The sequence below is a fragment of the Miniopterus schreibersii genome (genome assembly GCF_964146895.1).
Source record: "Miniopterus schreibersii genome assembly, chromosome: 7".
NCBI classification, from domain to species: Eukaryota; Metazoa; Chordata; class Mammalia; order Chiroptera; family Miniopteridae; genus Miniopterus; species Miniopterus schreibersii.
In genome coordinates, this window is record NC_138108.1 from 35,266,177 (window position 1) to 35,277,478 (window position 11,302).

Sequence of the window (11,302 nt, forward strand, 5' to 3'; positions counted from 1 at the left end):
AAGAGTGAAGTGGGGACAACGAGGCCCTGACATTCGCCGCATCTGCTGGGAAGTGGGGAGGGTGACGGGGGGTGGCAGCAGGGAAACAAGAACATTCTTTTTCAGGCTGTAGGTGAGACTCAAGGCAGAGCGAAAGCAGGGGGTTTCTGGTCAGTTAGTGTAGGGCAAGGCATTTCTGAGCAAACTGGATGACTAGGCCCCCAGGCAGCTGATACACGGTGAAAAGCTAACTGAGAATCTTCTAAATTATCTTTTTAGAAATCTAACTTCTGAATTTCCCCATTCTTTTTCTTCATTTCCATGCAAAAATGAAACTGCTTCTCTGTTTGTGAATCTAGGTTATCTCAGTCACACATCTAACTTTCGGAGTATTAAAACAGCTATTATCTGTATCATGCGTGAGATGTGCTGATGAGGCAGAAGAGCTGAGTGTTCGAACACAGGACGATAATATTGTCTGGAATAGAAAATAATATTGTCCAATTTTTAATCTTAGACTTCTTAATGCTCAGCAAGGTATAGGTGTTTCTTACTCAAGACTTCTGAACTAATGAAAATATCTAAATTCTAGTATGAACATCTTGTATTAGAATGTCTTATTTAATTTTTTCAAGTTTTTTTTCTTATTGTTTGAAATAATCCCCAAAGAGTCCTCCTGGAAATAGAGTAGTTTAAAAGATAGATGATGTACCTGGAAATTATCTTCATGGGCTAATCTTTTAAAAATTATGTCCTTCACTTGTGATTTTCTCCGACATTAATGTATTCGCTAAGTGACTGGCTCTCTGGTTACCACCAGAAACTCTAATAAAAAATTAGATTGTTTTCTCTTCCTGTTGAGATTAATGTGATCTGTAGTATTGTTTTAAATTTCAAATAAAATTTAATAGAATATATCATGCAAACTGGAAAATGAGGGGCTTTTTATTTTCCTTTTTTTGTTGCTAATTCTCACCTGAGAATATTTTTTCCATTGATTTTTAGAGAGAGAGTGGGAGGGAGGGGGGAGAGAGAGAAACATCGGTGTGAGAGAGACACGCATCCACTGGTTGCCTCCTACACACACCCTAACAGGAGCTGGGGATCGAACCTGCAACCGAGGTACATGCCCTTTACTGGGAATCAAACCCGTGACCCTTCGGTGGGCGGGCTGGTGACCTAGCCACTGATCCTCACTGGCCAGAGCAATGAGGGGCTTTTTTAAATCTAAAGGTGCAGATGCTTGATTTAGAATGGCTTCCGAATTTGTACATTCTGCCAGTAAAAGGTATAAACCTATTTACATCATGTTGGTTCTGTTACCTTGGATAAATTTTTTTAACTTTGTATAAATCAGGTTTTTATAGATTCTGTGGAAATATTAAATTTACTTTTTCAGTAGTGATAGAAAAATACAAATATGAGCATTGTAATTGCAGCTATTATCTGTCCATGCACAATTATTTGCAAAGGTCAGTGGTATCACTGAGCTAACCTAAACCTACATCAACCTGACCTACTGGGCAGGTGACAAAAGAAATGAAGTATATTTATCTTTGAAAGATGTAACTTGTCACTAAGGCTGATTCTAACATTATCTCATAGAAAAGATATGCTCCTAGATCTTTCCCAGGAAATCAAGTCTACAGCAGCAGTTCGGTATAAATTTATGAGCCTTTCCACATACAACTTTTAAGTAAAACTCACTACCTTTAAGATTTTCATTGGCAGAAAATTTTTGCAATAGCTTTACAAAATGGGAAGTGGACAAATGTTTCTGTTTTTAGACATAAAAATTCAGGAAATGAAACATAACTAGTCCTTTTATAATCTCCTTTCCCAGTCTGTTAATTACACTGTCTAACCAAAATTGGATATTTTATTATCAGACCTCTCCAGTAGTTTTCTCCTATTATAGTTCTCTCTGGAATTTGAGGAAATCTCAAGTATAACAATAAGAGATTTATCAATAAAACTTTCACCTCCTTTCTCCACCCTCAAAGCCATAATAGATAAGGAGTTGGCTCTTAGAGAAAAGATTATATTTGTTTGTATATATGGAATGGAATCGTTGAAAGTAAATCTTTAGCAAAATTTTCTCCCTGGAGTGTTTTAAACTTTTGGGGAAAGATTTCAATAAAGAAGTTTTAGAAAGAAATATTGGACATTTGCAGGAGTAAGCATGTTTATCACAAAAATTTGAGAGAGAAAAAATGAACTTACATTTTACTAATTAGAAGGAAGACATCAATACTAATGGTAACTTCAGTTAGCTGTTATATCTTGAGAAACTAACACATGATATGTTATTCAGCATTTTATTCTCAAATAAAACAGGTTTCAAGTCTTGAAATTGGTCAAAAATGGAAAAAATAAGATTGTAGCTTAGGTTCTCTCTCCCTTTCAGATTCAAATACATAAGTTTTGTGTGAAACTTTACCCAATAATTAACATAGCTAATGAAGTTTCAAGTCACTGACTTCAGTCATTTTTGGCATTTGTGGGAGTGGGAGCATTGAGAAAAAATTCCTAACGTGTTTCCCTCCCACTGTCTTTTCTTCATGATAAAGGTCACAGTTTTGCTTTATAATAGATTGGGTTTTAGACACTGAGAACTAAAAGTGACTCTTTCAGTCATCTAGACACATTTTCTTATTTTATACTGAAGAGGAAACTGAAGCCCAGAGAATTTACATGACTTTTCCAGGGTCACAAAGCTAAAAAGTAATGGGATAGCAGCTAGAAAATATAGAGCAGGGACAAGTTTTCTATGTTAATTATTTTTGTGATTGTTAGTTCAGATATGTTGGTCCTACAAGAGATGAATTCAGGTAAGCCAACTAAAAATACTTGTACTTGATGTTTCTCAATATAATAAGGATAGAAGGAAAAAAATCTACAACATAGCAAAGAAAAGAGGAACTTACCCAAAGAACAAGTGAGACACAACATAACATGCTTTAGTTCTTAAGCCTCTGGGCCAAAATCACACTTATGATCTTGGTAACCAGAAAGAATCTTGTTCCTGGAATGCCTGTAGAGACCTGAATTAGTCATAAGCTTCTTAGGAAAGAATTCATCCTTTGTTTGATATTGCAATGATTCTTGATCAGAAAGGCAAGCAAGCCTCTTTTATTGTTATGGGCCTAGTCATACAGCAATTGCTGCTATAACAAATTCCTTAGAAACCTTTGACTACAGAACTATCTATTTTGAATGACTTTAGCATGGATTTGATGATCTCATGAAGTTTCTCCCTGCTCTATCATTCTTTCCCTATTGGTGCCAACCCAACAAACCTCACGCGCTTGTTTCAGAGAATTAGAATAGCAAGCCAGCAATGATAGAATTTCTAATTGTAGGCTTATTCAACTGGGGAAATAATGGTAGAAGCTATTCCAAAGTATTACCAGAATCATTATTCTAAAAGGTTTAAATGAGAAAGGCTCAAAGGCCAATATCCAACATAAAACAAGTCCAATGAAGTTGTGGCTTTCGACCAAATATTTGGACCATTTGATAACTTAAGTGACAAGTCTGGCTCTGGTTTTCCTCAATCACCACCCCTCCTCATGTCCACACATTTAAATCTGTTACCACCTGTAGCTGGAGTATAAAAATTCCTTTCTAATCCACTTTCACAGGTAGGAGACTGAGCAAAAGCTCCATTCTGTTCTTAATTAAAGCTTTTCTTTTAGCTAAAAGATAAGAGAGACACACTCTCATTCTGAAGTCTCTAGGAACAACTTTAGATTGCTATTACATTAAAATACAACATTCAAAATAGCTGGCATCTTCTTGACATTCCAGAGGCATACTTGAAATAAGTGATGCCAAAAGGAGCTAAAATGGTAAAGGAAATTACAGAAGTATTTGACTATCAACCAAAAGATTCTAACAGAGGAAAATTCCCCTACACCCCACAGGCATCTTAAGGCTTTGTACCAAAGAATGCTAAAGATTTTAACTGGCTGGCAAAATAGATAGCAGGTGGCAAAATATTTTGCGCTTGGTAGCTGAACCTTTTCTTTTTATTTATACACGACCATTTTATAAGCAAAAACAGTAATCAGAAAAAAATCAGGAATGACTTGTATGTAATAGAATTCATTTTGTATAAAAGCAGCAACTATTCAGTGCTCAATATTTGATTCTCTGGTCTCCCCATGCCTCCCTACAGCATTGAAATACTGTGAACAACCCTTCACATTTATTCTTATGAATCAACATGAAATTTGACAACACTTTTCCTTCCTCATTTCAGATGTGACTCATTAATGACTCTTGGTTTAATCCCCCAAGGACCAGAAGCTCTACTTTAAAGTAAGGAAACAAAAGAAGCACCTTTAATTGAAGCTGGTTTACCCAGAGAACTCTAATCGTTATTATTCGCTGACTTCTTAAGTCCACATTATAAAGCTAAGTGCTTGAAGTGTCCTCGCTTACGCTTCCCCTGGGGAGACCTGTGTAGAAAAGCTGGGGAGGTAACCTGACTGATAAATCTCAGACCTGAAGTTTATCAGCAGTGCTATTGAACCACCCATTATCCCTAGGATGCTATTGAGTCTTAGTTTGGGGAGCATTTTATTTCATTTTCAAGATTTTGGATCACCTTCCCTCCAGACCCTTCTGACTTTGCACAGAAAGTAATAGATCTGAGCTATTTCTTGAAAAGCCTTTTGAATGTAAAACTTGACCCATTTTCTGCTGTGTGATCAACCACTACCCCACCTCTCAGTCTCTCTCAGAAAGTGCTGCAGGGCTCAATTCACTGCGGAAACCTTAAATCCTCCAGAAAAGCCTGTGGTCTTTCAAACGATATTCAAATTAGAAGGCAACCGAAAGAATGTGGCACTCTAAGTAAAATCCGACTTACCCTTACTTGAAAAGAGAAGAACATAAATTTAACGCTGAGGCCCCTTTCCTTTTCTAAATCCCAGAAACATCTAGTCCTAAGAGAAACTGCTTCTTGGTTTAGAAGACGAGGAGAGTTGAAGTTAAACAATGATCCTTTTTCCATTTCTTAAAAAAAAAAAAAAGGCCAGCAGAGGCAACTGCTCTGTTGGACAAATTGTTTCAGCAGATGTTCATTATCCCAGGGAGAAAACAGCTCCTACTTTGCAGCTTAACACTTGCAAATTTAGCAAGTTTAATATTTTTAACTTGAAATGGTCCATGTGGCATGAGTGAGATGCAAATAGTATAATCATTTATACGAGCAAATGATCAAGTGGTTGTATTTTGCTATTAGGTCCACAGAATGCTGGCACTGTTATATCTTTGTATGATGAAGCAACAATTGTTGCCCATCTGAGCTTTATGAGCTTCTGTAGGGTTGGTGTTTTTTTGTGTTTTTTTTTTTGCAGTCATTTACAATGGCACCCTGTAAGAATATGAATAATTATAGTAATGTTTATAGAGTACTTATGATGTACCAGGCAGTCATAATTATCTTATGAAGTAAGTATTATAAGTATGCCTATTTTAAACCGTGTAAACTGAGGCTCACAAAGGTTCAGTAACTCACCTAAATCACAGAGCCAAGAAGTGGAGGCATTGGCATTCGAATGTAAAAGGTTTCATTCTAGGACAGGGGTAGTCAAGTGTAAAGGGCCAAGAAATAAATATTTTAGGCTTTACAAGCCATAAAGTCTGTGTTGGAACTACTCAACTTTGTCTTTGCAGAAAAAAAGCAGACTAATACAATATATAAATGAGCGAGCATGGTTTATTCCAAAAAAAAGGTTTATTCATGGACACCGAAATTTGAATTTCATATAATTTTTATGTCACAAAATATTCTTCTTTTAATTTTTTTTCAACATTTAAAAAATGTAAGAACAATTCTTACCCCATTGGTTGTACAAAACCATGTGGTAGGCTGGATTTGGCCCACAGAATAGTTTGTTGACCCCTGCTCAAAGCTCTTATTGAATATATTATTTTTCTAATGGTGTCTCTTTGTAAGTCTTTTAAACAGCCAATAGAACTACATTTACATTTTTGCATTATCAAGTTATGTCAGATTTTTATCATATAAAATTATGCTTGGGAAAATAAGATTTGTTTTTTGTATCATATATATTAGGCTGGATTGTATGAAATTGGCCAACATTGAACTGTTTGATCTATAAAAGTAGCAATTTCATATGTTTCAACATAATGTTTATAAATGTCTGCTGCCTTAGGAGGTGACACTTATTTTATTAGAGCTATTAAAGCAGAGGCTAGTGACAAGGGGAACATTATATAAACAATTCAAACAGAAGGTGGACACACTAGATGATCTTTACAGTTCCTTTAGAATCTTTTCTATGAAATGAGTTGTGATAGTCTAGGACTGAAGTTATAAAGAAAGGGAATCATCATACTATTATATAGTTTCTCTGTGACAAGAACTGCACTGTGTTACTTCATTGAGTTCCCATGATTACATATGAGATAAGTATTTTTACCCAGGTTGAAGCAATGAAGATTTTGGAGACTAAGTATAACTTGCCCGCATTCAGAGCACCTAATAGATGACAAAGCCTAGAGTTGAACAAAGAAGAAAAGACTCCTCTTTATTTTGCTCAGACAACAAAGACAGTTTCACTGCAATCTGTCAACACCACTAAGACTTTTAAGATAAATTAATTTTTTTCCCCAAATTCATCACTAGAAAACCAGTTGTAAACCATAGTATTCGAATTTTTTTTATTTTCAGTAAAATAATACATAATTTTTAAGCATCTTATATAGCCATATTTATATTGTTTCTTTGGAATTTTTTTATACCAGTAATGCCCTAGTTGGTAAGATTTTATTTGATTTTAAATGAAAGAGAAAAGAAAGGTGGGAATCATAATTTGGTAAATGCAATCTTGATAAGTCTGAAAATTTTAGAGCATCAAATTCTTTTTTCCCCCTACATTTTAACATATTAGTAGAACATTTAACTCCTGCATATACTAAGAAAGCAATTCTGAATATACTGAGAAAACAAGTAGAGTTTACCACCTAAGAAAATGTGCCTTTGGGGGGATATTGATTATTTTAAACTGGTTATTTTTAGGAAAGGAAAGACTCAGGAAGAACCTTTCATCTTCCCCCTAACTGCCTAAAAGAATTTAGATGGGGGACTTGTTCCAGGAAGGGAGCTATCATCAGAGATAACTACAGTTTAATATAACCTAGAGTATAATATACAGGGAGTAACCTAGCAAGGCCCATTTGATCAAGGCCCTCCCTGGGTCCCACTGTTAAAGATGGCCCAGCAAACAGGTATTTACCAAACATTTTGCTTTTCCTTCTCAATGCAAATTGCCTTTCTCTCTTTTGAGGTCCCAAACCGCTAACCTTACCCCTTTTCTCCTAAGATCAAGATGGTATATGAGCCTCGAATGTCCATTTGGTCCTCAGGGGCCCCATATTTTATGGAACCCCCATATGTACATATGTAATTAAATCTGGCTATTTTCTCCTGCTAAGGCGTCTCATATTTGATTATTAGACTAGCCAGCATAACTAAGAGTGAAAAGAGGGAAATTTTCCCTCCCCCACACAAATGTGGAAAAAGGAACTTATCAGAATGATTCAAAAATCCTATCATTGCTGTTTAGTAACTAAAAATCCCACAGTAAGCCTGGCAGCATGGCTCAGAGGTTCAGCACTGACCTAGGATCCAGGCGGTCGGGGTTCGATTCCCGGTCAGGGCACATGCCCGGGTTGCGGGCTCCATCCCCAGTGGGGGGTGTGCAGGAGGCAGCCGATCAATGACTCTCTCATCATTGATGTTTCTATCTCTCTCTCTCCCTCTCCCTTCTTCTCTCTGAAATTAATAAAGACATATTTTTTTAAAAATCCAACATTAACAAAAATTTTAAGGACAAAAGGAAATAATGTCCCTAGTGGCTTAGCAGAACAAGATAAAGTTTGGTGTGTATAGATAACAACAGAACAATTAAAATTACTAAAATATTTTCCATGTATCTTCTCCATTTAGAGTAGACAAATGATCTTCTAACATTATAAAGAGGCCATTTTTAGTTAAGAAGAGAGTAAGAAAGTACTTTATTACTTTATTATTCTGAATTCCCAAAGTTAGGTAAATTTCATATCAAAAGAGTATGGGGAAATAGCAATCAAAAACACAATACGTTTTTAGAAATCTTTGATATGATGTTTAAGAGCTGTACCATAAAATAAATAATAGCAATTTTCAAAAATAATAGGTGATATTAAAAAAAATGATAAGCTACTTGGTAAGGATCCCTGAACTAATTCTAGAACAATGAAAGAAATGATGAATGCCTGCAATAGAAGAATTGACTGTCAAAAACCTTCTTGAGTGCACTATAAATGAGATATGTCAAATACTCTACTGGGTTTCTTGAATTGTAGATTAGTGTATTCCTATAAATACAGTGCATCTTGATCTCCACAAAGGAAATACTCTTCTTGCAGACAAACTAAAAAAGTATGTGCTGGTTGAAATAGTTTATTTTTTCCACCCCTCCCCCCCATACCCTTCACACATTCACCATTGTTATAATGCTTTAGGGAATCTCTATGTCTCCTCAGAATAAAGTTTCAAAGCCATTAGATTCAATAAGCAATAGGTGACCTTAAAAGTCTATCGTTTCATGGTATTTCAGTCACTGAGATCTACAAACAATGCAGTTCAGTCTCTTCTTAATTAAGGTTGAACAAAAATGTTATGGAGTGATTTTCATCCCAACCTAGATGGACATCATTCTTTTTGCATAATTTTTAATACACAGAGAAGCAAATTAATATTTTAACAAATAGCTAATATTTGTTTAATTTTAAAAAATAGCACTCAGATAAAATCAAGATTTTGTTCTTTACTATTAAATATTTCCTTTATAGTTAGTTTATTAATATTACAAAGAAGAAATGGTATGCTAGGTATGGGAAGAAATCTGCCTATATGATACCCTATCAGTCTGACTTTTGCTCCACTCCACCCATCCCACATGTTCACCTGCCACTTTGCTCCAATAACTGCAAAAATGACTAAGCAAAAATTTTACCAGCATAGATATTTTAAGCACCTTAGTGCTAAGGATATCAATAGTATATTTTCAGGGCAAAGAACACTTTTTGACAAGGTTAAAAAAAAAAAAAAAAGGAATGTAAACCAGAATAGAATTGTTTAATTACAGTTTACCTGGAAAGAAATTCAAAGTTCCAACAAAAATGGTAATAAGTCACACCAAGTATACATAACTACAAACCATGCATTTGTTTAAATGGGCTGTTTCAATTTTACTACTATGTAAATGAAAAAAATACAGTGTAATGAATTTATGATAGCTGATCGTACAGTGATTTAAAAATGTATAGGAATTCAAGAAAGGATTGACAATTTGACAAGTTAAAAATAAATGGATGGATTGCATGCCATCCTCGACTATTACCTTGTCAACATTATTCCACATAACAGCTTGCTTAGCAGAGTATTGGGTCACTGTGGAAAACCCAAATCATATTATCAGGTAAAGGCATGCTACAATAATTTCCAGCTTCAACTAGGATTCGTATTACACAGTCATATACATACCCATGTTTCTGCAAACTATGAACAAATGGAAACTTACCTAATGAGACAACAAACATTTGACCTGACTTGTATCCGTTCTGAGGATCTTCCCTGTAAAGGAAATATATTCCTAGGAAACCCAGAGCCACGGAAAAGAGGAGGGAGAGTATAACTGGAAGAAAGGATCAATAACAGCACTCAACTAGGTCCCTCTGCAAATTTGAAAACACTGTTTTCAACATATAGTCTATGCAAACGGTGTGATGAGAGTGTAGTGCATGGGACTGCAGGATTCAACCTAAGCCTCCGAGAGTACGAACGACTAAGAGAGGGAGGATGTTTTCACACGACAAACTCAACTCAAAAAGTCCTTTTGAAGCCCTTGCCCCACGTTATTGCCCAGAATGAGCACTGCATTGGTGAGCCCGGGAGCAAGTAACTTTGAATCAAGAAATGCTCTTTTCCTTCCTGAGAAAGAAGGGTGACTTTTTTGTTTGTATGTATACCTGATGTGACTTTTACCATTTTTGTTGGAACTGTGTATTTGTTTCCAGGTAAGGTGTAAGCTCCAAAGACAGAGTACAACGACCCTGCACTATTAGAAAACAGGGACCCTGGTTATATCTTCATCTCCAAGACAAAATCATGAAAGTAGCCAACAGAGATATAAATAGTTTTGTTAAAAAAAAAAAAAGAGAGAGAGAGAGAGAGAGAGAAGTAACAGAGTTATACATAAGATCAACATTTTTTCCTTAAGAAGTTAATAAATATAAAGCTCATTTCTCAGTTGGAAGTAGTCAAACAAGATTTGAAATCTTTTCTCCAAATAGAAATAACATTTGCTTCCATAGCAATGATTTTAATATTTCAACCCTAACCACACTCACAACTTCTTAGTTTACATGTGTTTACTACTCTGAAATCAAGAAGAAAAAAACTCGGGAGCCAGTTTCACAGACCTCTATTATGATCTCCACCTCTCCCCTCCCCCCCAGAACCTTCAGCTGGAAAAGAAAATCAATTTAGAATGCTCTACATTAAACTCTCCCAAGTAAATCATCATTTTAGATCTGCTCATTCACTCCACATAAAAGCATTTGAGTGATTTAGGAAAAGTTAAGCATAAGGAATAAGGCAGCACTTTCCAATCCAGATCTTACCCGGTAGATTGAAATGGAACAGCGGCCCCGAGAGCGGTCTTGGTTTGCATCTCTCTCCTCAAGGGGCAACTGAATCGCAGCCGCCTATATTCTTAAACCCTCAAAGGAAAATCAGGAAGCTGGATCTGTGCACATAATGGCCTGCATAATGTAAGAAAGTGCCGTTTCTTGGCAACAAGAAAACAATCCTTTTCAATTAACTCACAGCAATTGGCCCACATTTGTTGTTAAACACGGAGTAGAGAAAATGTTTTAAGAAATCACATGAACCTGCTCACCGAGAACTCCGGATCAGTATGTTCATTTTGAAAAGCATTTTTGATGAATTGACTACCCATTCCACTGGCTTAACCCAAGAACTTTTGTCCACATACCTGTCTCACTTTCCGGTTGCATATTATTTACTTAAAACTCCAATCCTGAATAGTTGCTTCCATTGTTGCAGAAACACAGTAAAAACGTGAAAGATAATTCTGGCAAGCCTGTGCTGTGTAATGTTATCCCAGTCTTGGTTATTTTGCACACCGTATTTGGCTTTCTAAACTATCAGCTTGAATGTAGCCCTTGATGCTCATTAGGATACATAATTCAAAGCAGTTGTCTGTTCTCTTAGCTGTTA

The 11,302-nt window shown here is 35.8% G+C and overlaps 1 protein-coding gene across 1 annotated transcript in view; it reads right to left on the reverse strand.

The window, feature by feature from the left end:
- Positions 1 to 10,843, reverse strand: part of ITPRID2 (ITPR interacting domain containing 2) — an 84,773-nt gene extending 73,930 nt beyond the window's left edge. The window contains exon 1 of the mRNA XM_081143371.1: positions 10,684 to 10,843. The gene's annotated coding sequence lies outside the window, so the exon portion shown is untranslated. The remainder of the gene's footprint in view (positions 1 to 10,683) is intronic.
- Positions 10,844 to 11,302: the final 459 nt, after the last annotated feature.